Source organism: Chiloscyllium punctatum, chromosome 11, assembly GCF_047496795.1.
Source record: "Chiloscyllium punctatum isolate Juve2018m chromosome 11, sChiPun1.3, whole genome shotgun sequence".
Classification (NCBI taxonomy): Eukaryota; Metazoa; Chordata; class Chondrichthyes; order Orectolobiformes; family Hemiscylliidae; genus Chiloscyllium; species Chiloscyllium punctatum.
The window spans coordinates 61,841,089-61,857,542 of record NC_092749.1 but is presented as its reverse complement, the minus strand read 5'-3'; the positions used below and the strand labels follow the sequence as shown (position 1 = coordinate 61,857,542).

The following is a 16,454-nucleotide window of genomic DNA, read 5'->3' as shown; positions in this document are numbered from 1 at the left end:
TGCAGAGGACTGTGCAACTTTGCAAAGGGTCATAGATAGTTTGAGTGAGTGGGCAAAGATCTGGCCAATGGAGTACAATGTTAATAAATAGGTAGGAATAACAGTAAAAAAGGACTATTACTTGAATGGTAAAAAAAAATTCAGCTCTGTAGAAGGACATGGACATCCTTGTGCATAAATCACAGAAGGTTGGTCTGCACGTGCAATAGGTAATTAGGAAGGCAAATGGAATTTTGTCCTTCATTGGTAAAGGGTTCAAGTTTAAAAGCAGGGAGGTTATGTTGCAGCTGAACAAGGTGCTGGTGAGGCTACACCTGGAGTGCTGTGTGCAGTTCTGGTCCCCTTACATGAGCAAGGATGTACTGGCACTGGAGGGGATGCAGAGGAGGATTGATTGCGGAGTTGAAGAGATTGGCTTATGAGGAGAGACTTAGTAGACTATATACATGGGAACTTAGAAGAATGAGAGGGTATCTCAGAGAAACATATAAAATTATGAAGGGAATAGATAAGTTAGAAGTAGAGAGGATACTTCTACTGGCAGGTGAAACTAGGACAAGAGGGCATAGCCTCAAAATTAGGGGAAGCTGATTTGAGACTGAATCGAGAAGGAGCTTCTTCATCCAGAGGGTTGTGAATCCATGGAATTTCCTGCCCAATGAAGCAGTTGAGGCTTCCTCTAAGTTTTTAAAGCTACGACGGATAATGTTTTGAACAGTAAAGCAATTAAGGGTTTTGGTGAGAGGGCGGGTAAGTGGAGCTGAGGCCACAAAAAGATCAGCCATGATCTTATTGAATGGAGAAGCAGGCTCAAAGGGCCAGATGGCCTACTCCTAGTTCTTATGTTCTAAATGTCTGGGGTACATGTGCACTAATCATTGAAGCCAGATTGAGAAAGGTGTTTAAAGGGCAGGTGGGATCTTAGGCTTTATAGGTGCTCACAGTTAAACAGCAATTAAAGTATATTGAAACTTTGCTGTACCACTTATCTTAGTGTTATCCGCAAACTTTGCACACTACATGTGGTGCCCAACTACAAATCATCTATGAAAATTATGAATAATTGTGGTCCTAATACTGATCCCTGAGGCATACTACCTGTCACTGATTGCCAACCAGAGAAGCAGTCATTTACCCCAGTCTTTGCTTCCTGTTAGTTAAGTAATCCTCTACCCATGCTAATACATTGCTCGTAACACCTTGCATCTTAATCTTATGCAGCAGCCTTTTGTGCGGCACTTTGTCAAATGCCTTTTGTAAATCTAGATACACTACACCTACTGGGTCCCCACTGCCCACTGTGTTCATAATATCTTCATTGAATTTCAGTACATTAGTTAAGTATGACCTGCCCTTCATGAACCCATGTTGCGTCTTCCCAATAGGACAATTTCTATCTAGATGCCTTGCTATTTCTTCATGGTGAACAGACTCAAACTTCTATTCCTTTCAGAAATGTTCTCTCCAGTTTATATTTCTGCTCCTTTCTTTTCCTATTAAAATGTATCACGCCACATTTTTCTGGTTACATTTTACCTATCACTTTTCTAACCACTCCACCAGTCTAAGTCCGTCACTATTTCTGTGACAGTTCACAGCACTTTCAAACTGTCACCTACAAATTGTGGAATTGCGTGCTACATTACTAAAGCCCAAGTCATTTAAAAAAGCGGTTCTGAAATTACCCCTGGAAAAATGGCTGTATATCTTCTTTCAATACGAAAAGTAACTGTTAACCATTATTCACTGTTTCTTGTCATTTTTGAAAACAGGCTGCCACAGTCACATTGAGCCTTAAGGGCTTCAACTTTGCCAACAAGTGCAATCCTCCACTGAAACCTCAGCCTAGATTATATGGTCAAATCTCTGGAAAGGAACTTGAACATATATGCCCTGGGGTCAGAGGTGAAATGCTATTAATGAGTCAAGGCTATCAACTTGAAATGCAATTAATTGTTGATAGGAATTAAAATGTATGCAAGTTTTTTTTTAAGATCTACCTCTTTCTCTGTCAAATGCATTACCCGATGTTTCAACAAATCATATGGAGCAGAACTGTACAATGTTTGATCTCTGAGCGTATTCTGCTCAGCAGAATAAATCAGACTAAAGCAGTTTAGAGATGGGATAATTACTTAAGATATCATGATTTGGAGGTGCCAGTGTTGGACTGGGTGTACAAAGTTAAATATCACACAACACCAGGTTATAGTCCAACAGGTTTATTTGGAAGCACTAGATTTTGGAGCGCTGTTCCTGTGAACCACCTGATGAAGAAGCTAGTGCTTCCAAATAAACCTGTTTGGACTATAACCCGGTATTGTGTGATTTTAACTCAGTTAAGGTGTGGAATGGAGAACCTAATTCTGTTGCAAAATTACATGTAGGGGATTGTTGAAACAGAACTCTGTTATTACTATTAAACACACTGTGTTGAACCTCGGGAAGGACTATTCTACAACTTAATGGTAATCCATAGGGAGCCAGTGATTTCTTTTAGCTAAAAAAGAGATTTATTTTGCCACGTAAATACTAAAATTAATCAACTGACACAGGCATTTTAAGTCAACACAGAAGGTGGCCAATAATGACATTAACTGAACTGAGCTGACCCAACCAGCTTCCTGCTAAATTGTTAATATTTTCTCCAAAAAAAATCACATGACCAGAAACAAAAGATTAACAATTGGCAAGGATAGAAACCAAAAGATAATATTTTGGCTTTGATATACAAAAAAAAACAAATCACATACAGTAAAATATGCAGTGACATCAGCAGACCCATGAGACATTCTGCAAATTCAGGCTGCCCCCACCTGCAGCTGTTGATGATGGAATGTGGCACAAAGGTAATGTTTGGATAACCAATTTGCAGGCACATGATGGCTATGTTGCAAACTCCATTCAGAAAACCGTTCTGCTGAGTTTCTTCAGTGATAACTAGGACCTCAGGGTTGTACACACTGCCATTGTCATAAACTTGCATGATCACTAAGCCACTGAAGAAGGGAGAGATGTTCCATATGTTCAGCCATGTTGCTTCACTTGCTCCCATTTTGTCACTGACCTTGATGAGTTGTACATTACTTAAAATTTCAATGGACCTCCAAAGATTTTAGTGGTGATGCCCAAAGCCTGGAAGAAATAGGTCTTTTCAGAGCCTAAACCTAAAGGGTTAATTTGGGACTTAACTAATTTAACAGTTTATTTTAAAAATTGCAACATTAATAACAGAATTATTGCTTGCAAATTTGTCATTCAACTCCAGTTTGAAATTAATGATAGCTTTGCATAGTTAAAATACTAAAACAAACCCTTTCATACATTCTTTTCCAACATTTAATCATAAACAAAGGGAAAAGCCATGCAAATATACCAAAGATACCACAACAATCTTCAGCCAGAAGCATCAAGTGGATGATTCATCTTGGCTTCCTCCATAGTCTCCACCATCATAGGTGCCGACCTTCAGCCAATTCAATTCATTTTATGTGATGGCAAGAAATGGATGGAGGCACTGGATACTTACTGCAAAGGCTCTGATAACATTGTGTTAATAATCTTGAAGATGTCCTCCAGAATTAGCCACATTCCCTAGCCAGCGTAGTTAGAACACTGGCATCTACCAGACAAAATGGAACATTGTCCCGATACATCCTGGACACAAAAAGCAAGACAAATGCATCTCAGCCAATTACTGCTCTCAGTGTCTAGATCAGAGTGATGTTGGAAAAGCACAGCAGATCAGGCAGCATCCGAGGAGCAGGAAAATTGATGTTTCGGGAAAAAGCCCTTCATCAGGAATAGAGGCAGAGTGCCTGCAGAGTGGAGAGATAAAATTATTGCTCTCAGTCTACTCTTGATTATCAGTCAAGTGATGGAAGGTGTTAGCAATACTGCTATCAAGCAGCACTCACTCAGCAAAAACCTGCTCACTGATATTCTGACTGGGTTCTATCAGGACCACTCAGCTCCCAACCTCATTCCTGTCTTGGTTCAAACATGGTCAAAAGAGTTGAATCCTAGAGGTGAGGTGATAGTGACTGACCTTGACATCAAGGAGCTAGTAAAACTGGAATGTAGTTATATCCAATATCTGGCACAAAGGAAGATGGCTGTGGCTGTTGGAGGCCAGTCATCTCAGTTGCAGGACACCCCTCAGGAGTTCTTCAGAGAAATGTCCTATGCCAACCACCTTCAGCTGCTTCATTAATGTCTGTCCCTCCATCATAAGGTTGGTAATAGTGCAATTTTCATCAAATATGCCTATGTCCACTATAATTAATGACTCTCAGATACGAAATCAGTCCATGTACAAATGCAGCAAGACCTGGACAACATTAAGGCTTGGGCTTAAACATGGCAAGGAATATTCACATCACTTAAATGCCAGGCAATGGCCATCTCCATCAAGACAGAATGTTGACTTATGGTGAAATTAAGAATATCTTAACAAGTTAACAGGTACAAGGGAATGTTATGAGATGTGGAACCTAGAGGCTTCAACTAACAATCCAGTGATTTTGAGATAAAAACAGAGGTTAAGAATTTTAATTCAGTTTAAAAATCTAGAAATCAAAGATGGTGTCAGTAAAAGTGACAATGAAGTGATCAAAATGTTATAATGATCATAACCAACTGCCTTTAGAGAAAGAAATCAATTATTCTTACCCAGTCTATCCTAAACAGGAACTTCATCCCACACCAACACAGTCAAAACTTAACAGTTCTCCAAAATGACCAAGCAAGCCTCCTATCACTACTCACGCAAGTAAGTAACTAGCAATCGATAATGCACATCAGCCTCAAAGATGCCCACAACATTGACATTGAATTGAAAATTAGTACATGTATCAAAATTGAACAATTCACTGAATACCTTATTTTACATTAAGGAAATAAATTTTAACACTGATCAAAGGATAATCTTGTTATTTCAGCCAGGTTGATTTCTGGTTGCTATTTTCGGTTTGAAGAGTCAGGCCAAGTTATGACCTTCTATACTTCAATTTCCTACCCAGATAGGTATAAAAATCTTGAGGTTGAGAAAAGGGAATCATTGCTTTCTAGATTTGATTTGATGTTTTGTAGTCACAAATATCTAAGTACAGTGAAAAGCTTTGTTTTATGAGCAGTACAGGCAGATTATAGCACACAAGGATATACTGATCATAGAACATAGAACAATACAGCACAGAACAGGCCCTTCGGCCCTCGATGTTGCGCCGACCTGTGAGCTATTCTCACCTCTCCCTCCCCCCCCCCCCCCCCCCCCCCCCCCCCCCACCACACTAACTCATCATCATCCATGTGCTTATCTAAGGATTGTTTAAATCTCCCTAATGTGGCTGAGTTGACTACATTGACAGGTAGGGCATTCCATGCCCTTACCACTCTGAGTAAAGAACTTGCCTCTGACATTGTCTTAAAATTGATCACCCCTCAATTTGTAGTTATGCCCCCTCATACATGCTGACGTCATCATCCTAGGAAAAAACGACTTTCACTGTCTACCCTATCTAATCCTCTATCATCCTGTATGTCTCAATCAAATCCCCTCTTAACCTTCTTCTTTCCATTGAGAACAAACCCAAGTCTCTCAGTCTTTCCTCATAAGACCTTCCCTCCAGACCAGGCAACATCCTGGTAAATCTCCTCTGCACCTTTTGCAATGCTTCCACATCCTTCCTGAAATATGGCAACCAGAACTGTACACAATATTCCAAGTGTGGTCGCACCAGCATTTTGTATAGTTGCAGGATGATATTGTGGCTCTGGAACTCAATCCCTTTACAAATGAAATCTAACACACTATATGCCTTCTTAACAGCACTATCAATGTGGGTGGCAACTTTCAGGAATCTATGTATATGGATTCCAAGATTCCTCTGCATATCCACACTACCAAGAATCTTCCCATTGACCCAGTACTCTGCCTTCCTGTTATTCTTCCCAAAGTGCATCACCTCACATTTAGCTGCATTGAACTCCATTTGCCACCTCTCAGCCCAATTTTGCAGTTTATCCAAGTCCCCCTGCAACCTGTAACATTCTTTCAAACTGTCCACTACTCCACTGACTTTAGTGTCATCTGCAACTTTACTAATTCATCACCTATGCCTGCGTCCTAAGTCATTTACAAAAATGACAAACAGCAGTGGTCCCAAAACAGATCCTTGTGGCACACCACTACGATCATAGGGTACTTAGAGCAGAACAAGTCATACAAGGCACAAAGCAAGATCAATATTATTTGAAGTTAGAGAGGCCCATTCAACAGTTTAATAATGCCAGGGAAGAGGCTGTTCTTGAACCTGTTGGTGTCTATGTTCAAACTTCTGTATCTTCTGCCTGATGGAAGAGGTTGGAAGAGAGCATTGCCGAGGTGGGATAGGTCTTTGACTATCTTGGCAGCCTTTCCAAAGCAACAAGAAGTGTAAATGGAGTCCATGGATGGGAGGTTAGCTTCAGTTAGCTCACCTGGGCTGAGCTTACAACTTTCTTTAGTTTCTTACAGTCCTGGGCAGAGCAGTTGCCGTATCAGGCTGTTATGCACCTGGATAGATTACTTTGTATGGTGCAGCTGTAAATGTTGGTAAGGGTCCTTATGGACATGATGAATTTCCTAAGCCACCTGAGGAATAAGAGACATTATTATGCTGTCTTGACTGTCGTATTGATGTGAGAGGCAGGACAGATGGTCGGTTATCATCACTTCGAGGACCTTCTCCATCCCAGCTCCACAAATGTAAAGGAGCATGTCCTCCTCCTTTCTTCCAGAAGTCAATGACCAGTTCTTTTGTTTTGCTGACTTTGAGAGTTGTTATCATTGCACTATGACACCAAGCCCTCTATCTCCTTCCTGTATTTGAAACTTGGCTACAAGTCATAGAAGTACAGGGCGTACAGTAGGGAGCTGGGAACATCCTTGCAGGGCACCAATGTTGAGGATTATTGTGGAAGAGGTGCTGTTGTTTAGCTCCACTGATTGCAATCTGTGGGTCAGGAATCAGTGAGTCCAGTTGTAGAGGGCGGAGCTGACCTCGATCTTGGAATTTTGAGATTAGTCTGGAAAGGATTATCGTGTTGAAGGAAGAGCTGTAGTCAGTGAGTAAGATCCCGACAGGTTTACCTGTTATCCAGATGTTCCAGGGATAAAAGCAGGGAGAGGGAAATGGCATCCACTGTGGATCTGTTTCACCGTTAGGCAAATTGCAGGAGATCGAAGCATGGAAACAGACCCTTCAGTCCAACTAGTCCATGTTGACCATGTTCCCAAGCTAAGCTAGTCCCATCTGCCTGCGTTTGGCCCATATCCCTCCAAAACTTTCCTGTTCACATACTTATCCAGATGCCTTTTAAACATTGTAACTGTACCTACATCCACCACTTCCTCTGGCAGTTTATTCCATACACTAACCCTCTTGGTGTATAAAAGTTGCCTCTCATGTCTTTTTTTTAATCTTTCTCCTCTCACCTTAAAAATATGTCCCTTAGTTTTGAATTACCACACCTTAGGGAAAAGACCTTTGTCATTCACCTTATCTATGTTACTACTGATTTGATAAAACTCAACAAGGTCACCCAGTCAACCTCCAAAGCTCTGAAGATCTGGACCTGGGGGGTCTCTCTCTGTTCCGAGAGCGGTCAATAAACACTCGCAATCGGTCTGGTCCTTTAAGACTTTATACTTTATTTCTTACATGGCCAGGCACAGATCATCCAGAAACACAAAGGTTAAACACTTCCATGTTCCTCAGAGGCACATGGCTTAAAACAAAGACATTTTAATACTTTTCTTAAAGAGAGGTACAGGCCAAAATTGTATCAATTAATTAACGGAATGGTTTTATTGACAGCAACTTAGTCCCATGATATTTCCTGGGAACCAACTTTGTTTTCCAAAACTTAAGCCATTCTTATCTCACGAACCAAGTTTTTGCACAGGCACTTGAAGGTCAGTTAGGATGGCCAATAGTGTCTTACCTATTCTAGTTATTTCTATGCTGTAAAGGAAGCATTGTCTGCTAATCTTTATTGAAACAGACCGTGGAAAAGTCAATCATGCAGCTTTAGCAGGGTTAAAAGCCATTTTATGCAGTTTTAAGCAGAATTGTCAATTTGCAGCTGAGAAGCAGGTGGGGATTTTTGCTTGTAGCAGGGAGAAAGTGAAAATATCATGAATACCTTTGCTAGCTGGTCCGCACCAGATATAAGTGCATGGTTGGGGGACTCTACTGCTTTCCTTGGGTTGACTCTCAGAAGATTGATCTGTCATCCGCAGACAGACAGAACATGTGCATCCGCAACTGTCAGAGCAGGTGATGCCGCACCACTGGCATTCTGCTCAACCTGAGTATAGAAACATTGAGCGCATCAGGGAGGGTTGGGTTTTTGTCTACAACCTTGCTCTGCTTCTTTCTGTATCCCGTTATTTTGTACAGGCCTTGCCAAAGGCAGCAGGAGTCTGTACGATTGGTTTGGGTCTCTAACTTGGTCCGGTACTGCCTCTAGACATCTCTGAAAACTTGGATTTTCTAAATAGGTCCGGGTCATCTAACTTGAATGGTGCAAGCCTGGTCTTCAGTAGCCAGTGGATTTCCCAATTCATCCAAGGTTTCTGGTTGGGGTACACATGACTTCTTTGGCATGCAGTCCTCCACACACTTGCTAATGAAGTCTGTGACAATGGTGGCGTACTAGGTTGTCATATAGGTTGTCTGCTGGGTTCTTGAATATGGCCTAGTCCAGTGATTCCAAGCAGTCCCGGTGAAGCTCTTTTGCTGCCTCAGACCAGCATGGTACTGCTTTCTGAGGAGGATCCTTCCATTTCAGCTTCTACTGTAAGCTGGGAGGAGAATCATAGAACTGTAATCTGATTTTCCGAAGTATGGACAGAGTATGGAGAGATAGGCAGCTATTTCATTTATAACTGATACCCTTTGTCTGGCAAGAGAAAATGTCCAATTGTGAAATAGATCAGACTGACCTTAGCCCTCAAACTTTAAAAGTAACTTCATATTAGCCAGAATTCAGGCCAGCAAAAGTCCAGAGGTTCATGAAATACAGTTAGTTTCTAGTATGAAATAAACTAGAGAAAGTAATCCCAGGATCAGAGTAATGAATTTCAAACATTTTACCATTGCTATAAAAGTTGCTGACGTTTGACAAAAGCACTTTGAGTAATTTATGGAATGGTAGTGGATTTGATAAATTATAGACAAGCAATTCCTGAAACCTAATGAATTACATTCATTCTTGGTCTTAGTTATCCAGTTTGACAAGGATCAGTCATTATATATAAAATTATGAGAGTAAAAGTATTAACCTTGTAATTAGAATATATGGGAATGTACAACAGGAAGGACTGGCAAATAAATATTCAAATCCTGCCTGAAGTGCTATGCAGCTATTTTGTATTGAGTGACAGATATACATTATGACTACACATTTATTGAATGGATATATGACACATCAAGAATGTAATCTCCACATGCCTAATGCATGAATGCCAAATAGTTAGGACTTCAACAGCAATCATCATGTTGAATGGCTCACTTTAAATGCAGATGTTAGATGAAGACACAATATGAAAATGTGGGGAGAGAAGAAAAAACATCTTTTAACTTAAAAAAATTAATATGCCTTTGTTCTTCCTTCTCATGACAGTTAGGTTGTTCATAGTAAGATACAATTGCCTTGCAAAACTTTAACACTAAGACCCATTTGGTGAAAAACATTTCCATCACCTTGTCCTGGATCCAAATATGGCACGATCATTAACAGTGTGCATTGCACTTGTGAGATATGTTATAAAGTATATGAAAAACTGAAAAAGGCTTCTTTGGATTAAATGTTTAATTGAATTAAAACTTCATTTCAAATTTGATATTTTCACTTACCACTGGTAACAAGTAAAGCAAGTATTGCTGTTTTTATGTTCAAGCAGGAGCTGAGACTTATTGCCAATAGGATGATTTCTAAAAAGCAATGAATGCAAAATGCATTTTAGCCAATTGTTATTACACAGATGCCAGTAATGCACAATGATAAATCCTGAACAATACTTCCTAAACTTACCCCGAAGAGGAGTTATCACTACTTTTTAAAATTCCTTCTTGGGTTTGGGCATTGCTGTTAGTCTGTAGTCTCATGTAGACCAGACCAGGTAAGGATGGTAGATTTCCTCTTCTGAAGGATATTATTGTACTAGATGGACTTTTACAACAATCAAAAAACTGTTTCACAGTCGCTATTACTAAGAATAGTTTTAAATGAAAACAAATCTGGATCAGAAGTTCCATCAGCTGCCCTGGTAGAATTTGAATTCATGTTGTCAGAACATTAGTTTGAGCCTCCTCATCTTCCACAGATCAAGAGTACATGGCATTACACAAAGGGCAAGTTCAGACCACATACGCAAATTATCCAGACCAAATATTGCAACAATTCATTTCAGGTTACTTCAAATGAAAAGCTAGATACCCAATTATGAGAAGGCTGGAATGTTCCTTTTTTGTGACAGTCATGCGTCACTACCACAATACATTCCAAATGGTCAAACATGGACACCCATAGGTTATCCTTTTCAGTTGTTTAAGATACTACAGTCATTTCACATCAAACAAATTAATTTTAGGAAAAAATCAATTAGGATTGTCACCACCTATGTGCATTTTAAAATTCCAGTAAAATGTATCTTGCATTCAGAGACTGAACAAAGAATCCAAAATTGGATCTACCTTTTAGTACAGTGTAATGCATCGATTTTGAACTTGGCACACAGATACGTGTCAACAAAGTGCACCTGTCATGTTTAGGATTTGTGGAATTTAGGAGTAAAAGTACACACTGGCTGATCCTAGTAATATATCTTGCTAATGCATGAAAGGTGAAATGACAACGTTTAGTTCAGTAGTCATTTTCATTTCTCCTGTCTCTCGTGGATCTTGCAGCTGCTCTTGAGATTGCAGACTTACTTAAAGATTTAGTACTTTTTATTTTACAGTTATTGCAGTCATTATATTTTACAAATAAGATTTCATCAACATTAAAAAAAACTTTTTTTTAAAAAATGAGCTTTTAAGGGTCTACAGCAAATAGCTGAGATAACTTTTATTCTAAATTCAGAAATTTAAAAAAGATTATATGTGTTTTAGAGGTCTTTTTTAACATTTCAAAGGTTTTATTTGAAAATTGAACAGTTTGTTCAAAATAAGGAGGAGCTGTATTTTCATTCCAGAGAGAGTCCTACACATGGTCAGCTCTGGATAAGATTTTTTTTTGAGGAATTTACTGAAGAGGCGTCATTCTAACTCAGTTAATGAGCTAAATGATTGATTGTATTTAAGTATTATATGTTTGATATATGTGAGATATATATATATTCCATTTTAACATTATTTTCTGGAGGTAATGAAAGCTAGTTTATTTTATATATAAAGGTGTTAATGAAGCATCTGGTTTTTTAGGCTTAATGATATTAAGGCCATATATAAGGTACAGAGTGAGATGGCTGGTAGATTTAGAAAAGTTATTACACGGCAGGATCCGTTAAATGGGTGACTGTCGGGAAAGGTGAGAAGGTAGTTTGTAAGTCTCTGGCGGCTATTCCTCAATCAAATAGATAATCAGTTTTTGGAACTGTTGAAGGAAATAGTCTCCCCGAGGAAAATGGAAGGGCTGGTTAGTTATCGGACACTTGGAATGACTCTTATGTTAGGCAGAGTTTGACAAGATTTAATAGAATTATTGCTATAGAGGACTCTCCTGCCAGGGTAATGAGCGTAAATTTAGGATGGTTTGTACCTTTCTTGATGCAAGGATTAAGTATGTTGCTAAACATTTCAAGCATATTGTCAAAGGCAAGATTGAGAAGCTAGAAATTATTGTACACGTTGTGGGCGGCACAGTGGCACAATGGTTAGCACTGCTGCCTCACAACGCCAGAGACCCGGGTTCAATTCCCGCCTCAAGAGTTTGCACATTCTCCCAGTGTCTGCGTGGGTTTCCTCCAGGTGCTCCGGTTTCTTCCCAAAGTCCAAAAATGTGCAGGTTAGGTAAATTGGCCACACTAAATTGCCCATAGTGTTAGGTGAAGGGATAAATGTAGAGGAATGGATCTGGGTGGGTTGTGGGTCGGTGTGGACTTGTTGGGCCGAAGGGCCTGTTTCCACGCTAAGTAATCTAATCTAAAGAAACATTGGTAGGAATGACATTCTTAGGGAAAAGATTAAAGCAGTACAGAGTGAATTTAAGAGGTTAGGTAGAAGATTTAAAAAGTAGAACGTTAGAAGTAGTAATTTTTGGTTTACTCCCAATGCCAAACTCAAATGAAGGAAGGAACAAAAGCTAAAGGAGAAAAATAAATGGCTGAAGAGCTGATGTATTGTTCAGGGATTCAAGTTTTTAAACAATTGGAATGTCTTTTGGGATAGAACAGATCTGTTCAAAAGGGATGGGTCTAACATAAACTAGAAAGGGACCAATATCTTAGCAGGGAGATTTGCTCATTCTATTAGATTCCCTACAGTGTGGAAACAGGCCGTAAGGCCCAACAAGTCCACACCGACACTCCGAAGAGCAACCCACCCAGACCCATTCCCCTACATTTACCCCTGCACCTAACACTATGGGTAATTTAGCATGGCCAATTCACCTAACCTGAGCATCTTTGAACTGTGGGAGGAAACCGGAGCACCTGGAGGAAACCCACGCAGACATGGGGAGAAATTGCAAACTCTACACAGACAGTTGCCCGAGGCAGGAATTGAACCCGGGTCCCCAACGCTGTGAGGCAGCAGTGCTAACTACTGAGCCACCGTGCCGCCCAAAATACTGGGCAAGAACGTTCATTTATTACTTTTCAAAAAAAATCCTCACAACAAATTGTAGAAGAATATAGATCAAGTGAATTGGGAAAGACCTGGCAAATGCAGTAATAATGTGGGAAAAAGTGAGATCAAAATGCAGAAATAATAAAAGAAGGCATATCATTTAAAAGACGAGACTGCAGGACTCAGATACAGAGAGATCTAAATGTCCTAGCTCATGACTCACAAAGTCTAGTTTGCCAATACAACAAATAATTAGAATAAGAATCTTATTATTTATTGTGAAGGGTAGTGAATACAAAAGTATGGAGGTTATGTTTCATTTATACAGGGCATTGGTGAGACCTTACCTGAGATAATGGATACAGTAATGATCAACTTATTTGACAATGGATGTAAATGCATTGGAAGCAGGTCAGCAAAGGTTTACGAGACTAATTCCTGGAAACAGATGTGTTTTCTTATGAGGAATAGTCAGGCAGGCTAGGTTTGTATGCGTTGCAGTTTAGGAAAGTAAGAAGTGACTTGATTTAAACACAAGATTCTGTGATAGCCTTGACAGAGTAGGTGTGGAAAGGCGGTTTCCTCTTAAGGGAGAACAGTTTAAAAGTAAGGGATCGCCCATTTAAGACAAAGATGAAGATAATTTTTTTCTCAGAATGTTCTGAATCTTTGGACCCTTTTCCTCAAAAGACAGTGAAAGCAGATTCTTAGAACATTTTTAAGGAAAAATGAGATAAGCAATACAGCAGAGGGCTACTGGAGAATAGGAGGGTAAGTGGACCAATCAGAAAATCCATGACCTTAATAAATGGCAGAGCAGGCATGAAGGGTCAAAGTGGATTACTCTTGCTCCTAATTCACACGTTCTTATGTGATAAAGATTTCGAAGATGCACTATTTTTTGTGGGCCACAGTGAGGTGAAACTAACAGCTGTAAATTACTTCATCCCTGTGTAAAAACAATCAAGTATAAAAAGAATTCAAGGCATTCAGTTTATGGTACAGATTTGGCAGTTATATTCTGTCACTATAATGCCAAAAAAAATATGAAATTGTCATCCATCATCACTCCTTGGACACATTCTGATCACTAATTCTAATCTAGCCAACATATACACCCATGATCTAATGCATATTTGGAATGCCAAGTATCAAAAATGTGATTACGCACAATTTTCTACACGAGAAATAGTAATAAGCTTTCCAATGTTGAAAGTGTAATTTAGTACACTGTCTGAGATTGCAAAAGTCAAATCCTTTTCAACACTGTGCTTCAGAGTAAACTTCAACAGCTCAAACATATAATTCCAATTTTTGTTCTTGCACAGATGAAAATAATCCAAAAGAAAGCCAAGGAACGTTTTTGATGCAATTAAGAAAAACACACAAATTGCTGCAGTGTTTTGGAAACATCATCAAAACTTTGTTATCTCAGTTGAGGAAGGAGCATTCATTCAAAAATGCCAGAGGCACAAATATTTTGCTTCTGCTGAAAAACTGCCACTTTCTCAACTGAACAAGATTAGGTGATTTCTTTTCTCTCCCAGAGAGTTCAGTCTTCTCTCCCTTAACAAATGGTGGAAGAAGAATCCTTGAATATTTTTAAGGCAGAATTAGGTAGATACTTGATAAGCAAACAATTGAAGGGTTATCAAGGGGGAGTCCAATTTATTGAGCAAAGCAGGTGCAAGGGACTGAGTGTCCTACTCCTGCTTTGTATGTTTACTAAAAAAGCCAAGGATCCCACATGTACTTTTTCTTCTTTTAAAAAGGCCTTTGCAACTTGATCTGCCATTTTGTGTGTACACAGCTCGGGTTTTCCTGCTCCTGCACATGCATTGTATTTTTGCATTCTGTTGTTGGAGCAAGCAAACCTTAGTAAGGTAGAAGCAAAAGGTCATCCATCAATTATGTTAAATCCTCCAAACTCACCACGTTGTTTTAAAAAAAATCAATCTCTTTATTTCTTATATTTGTAGAGATGATAATATTAATGAGGATGCTATCAATGCAGTGTATTCCATAATCAGAATCCTATCACATTACATTGTCCTTTGTTCAACCAAGGGCAGATTTAACCCATTTAGTTTTTGACACAGCAAGTGGGTTACTTCCAGTTGATGAAAGTGCAATGCAGAACACTTTAAAGAAATACAAATGCATTCTTCCCTGGGAACTGAAACCCATTTCGTACTACCACTGAATACTGCCGCATTTCACAGATCAAAATGGCTCTTTGCCTAACCTCATATTCTGCTTTTCAATGAATACTCCTCTTAACAACAGCTGCTTTATTTTCAGAATGAGTACACGGACAGTCTTGCATTCTACTGCAGTGTTAGATCGACAACGCTTTTAGGGTCATCTCACGTTTATATAACTGTTCAGTGCGTTCAACCAAAGAATGAATTTATAACCTCAACAATTCGAAGAGCTGCAAAAAAATCTTCAATTCTATTGAATGCTCATTTTTCATTCAATCTTCCCACTTATAGATTTAAGTCCTGTGAAGTATTAATTTATACTAGATTTTAAAAAAATAAGCATTTGGAGGTGCACTAGATTAGATGCTTTCATCCTTGCTGTAAAGATTTCAAATTCATTTCAGTTTTTCCCAACACTAGCAATGATTGATGCAAAATTAACAATTCTACTCGCACCAGAAAGCGTCAAACTGTAAAAATATCACACTGGTGACAAAGGGCGCTTTTCTGAAGTGAGGACTACAATGAAAGCATATGAGAACACTTTTCATCTAACTTCCAAGAGTTGAGCCCTGACATTAGGTACCTGAAATTGAAAACTCTACTATTGACCACTTTAAAGTTCATAAGTCAAAGCTTTCCAAAGACAAACTTAGCAAAGCTAAGTCATAGCAGTTCTACACTTCCATTTATTTCAAATGCAGTTCACATTGACATAATCAAGTTCCAGATTTAAACACTTTAAAAGTTAAAATATTATCTATTGAATTTTTCCTTCAAAGGATGTGACATTAATGATTCGTGGTAACCAAACAGCAGTGCAAGCAATTTGAATTATATAATCCACCATACAACAAATAGCTTCAGCAAAGATATCTACATTAAAACATGTCAACCAAAGAGATTTTTGCCTTTCACAAAAATGTAAAGTATTAAGACAACAAGCATTTCTGGAATACTTTACTTACAAACTTAATGGATGTTCACAGAATCTTCCCAAATTGGGGTCTAAATTTTTGCCTTTTGTTTAGAGGAGTGTGGTTGGACGCTAATTGCCATACTTCAACGTTCTTTGGAAACAATTTAATTTTTTTCCCCACATTCCCCTTCATTTTTGCATGTTGGAAATACCTCATGTGCAAAATATATTCCTGCCCCCACTGAGGTCAGGTTTCTCATTTGGAATGATAGACAAAAATCAGAATTTTGGAAGCCTATTAAAAACACACAAGGTTTGATGGTTCATAAAGAAAATCAAAACCATGATCATGTTTGGAGCACTCACAGGTAAATGGGAAGTGTTTGCACACACTCAATTGTCACTATATGGTTCTGGATTAGTGGTGCTGGAAGAGCACAGCAGTTCAGGCAGCTACCAAGTAGCTTTGAAGCTACTTGGATGCTGCCTGAACTG

General features: G+C 39.0%; 1 protein-coding gene across 3 annotated transcripts in view; it reads right to left on the bottom strand.

Annotated features, from left to right (window-relative positions):
- The window catches only part of sptbn1 (spectrin, beta, non-erythrocytic 1), a 289,393-nt gene that overhangs the window by 240,560 nt on the left and 32,379 nt on the right, over positions 1–16,454 (bottom strand). For 2 of the 3 annotated variants that reach the window (XM_072580913.1, XM_072580911.1), the window contains exon 2: positions 9,903–9,980. The exons of the other annotated variant lie outside the window; for it this stretch is intronic. The gene's annotated coding sequence lies outside the window, so the exon portion shown is untranslated. The remainder of the gene's footprint in view (positions 1–9,902; positions 9,981–16,454) is intronic. 3 annotated transcript variants of the gene reach the window in all.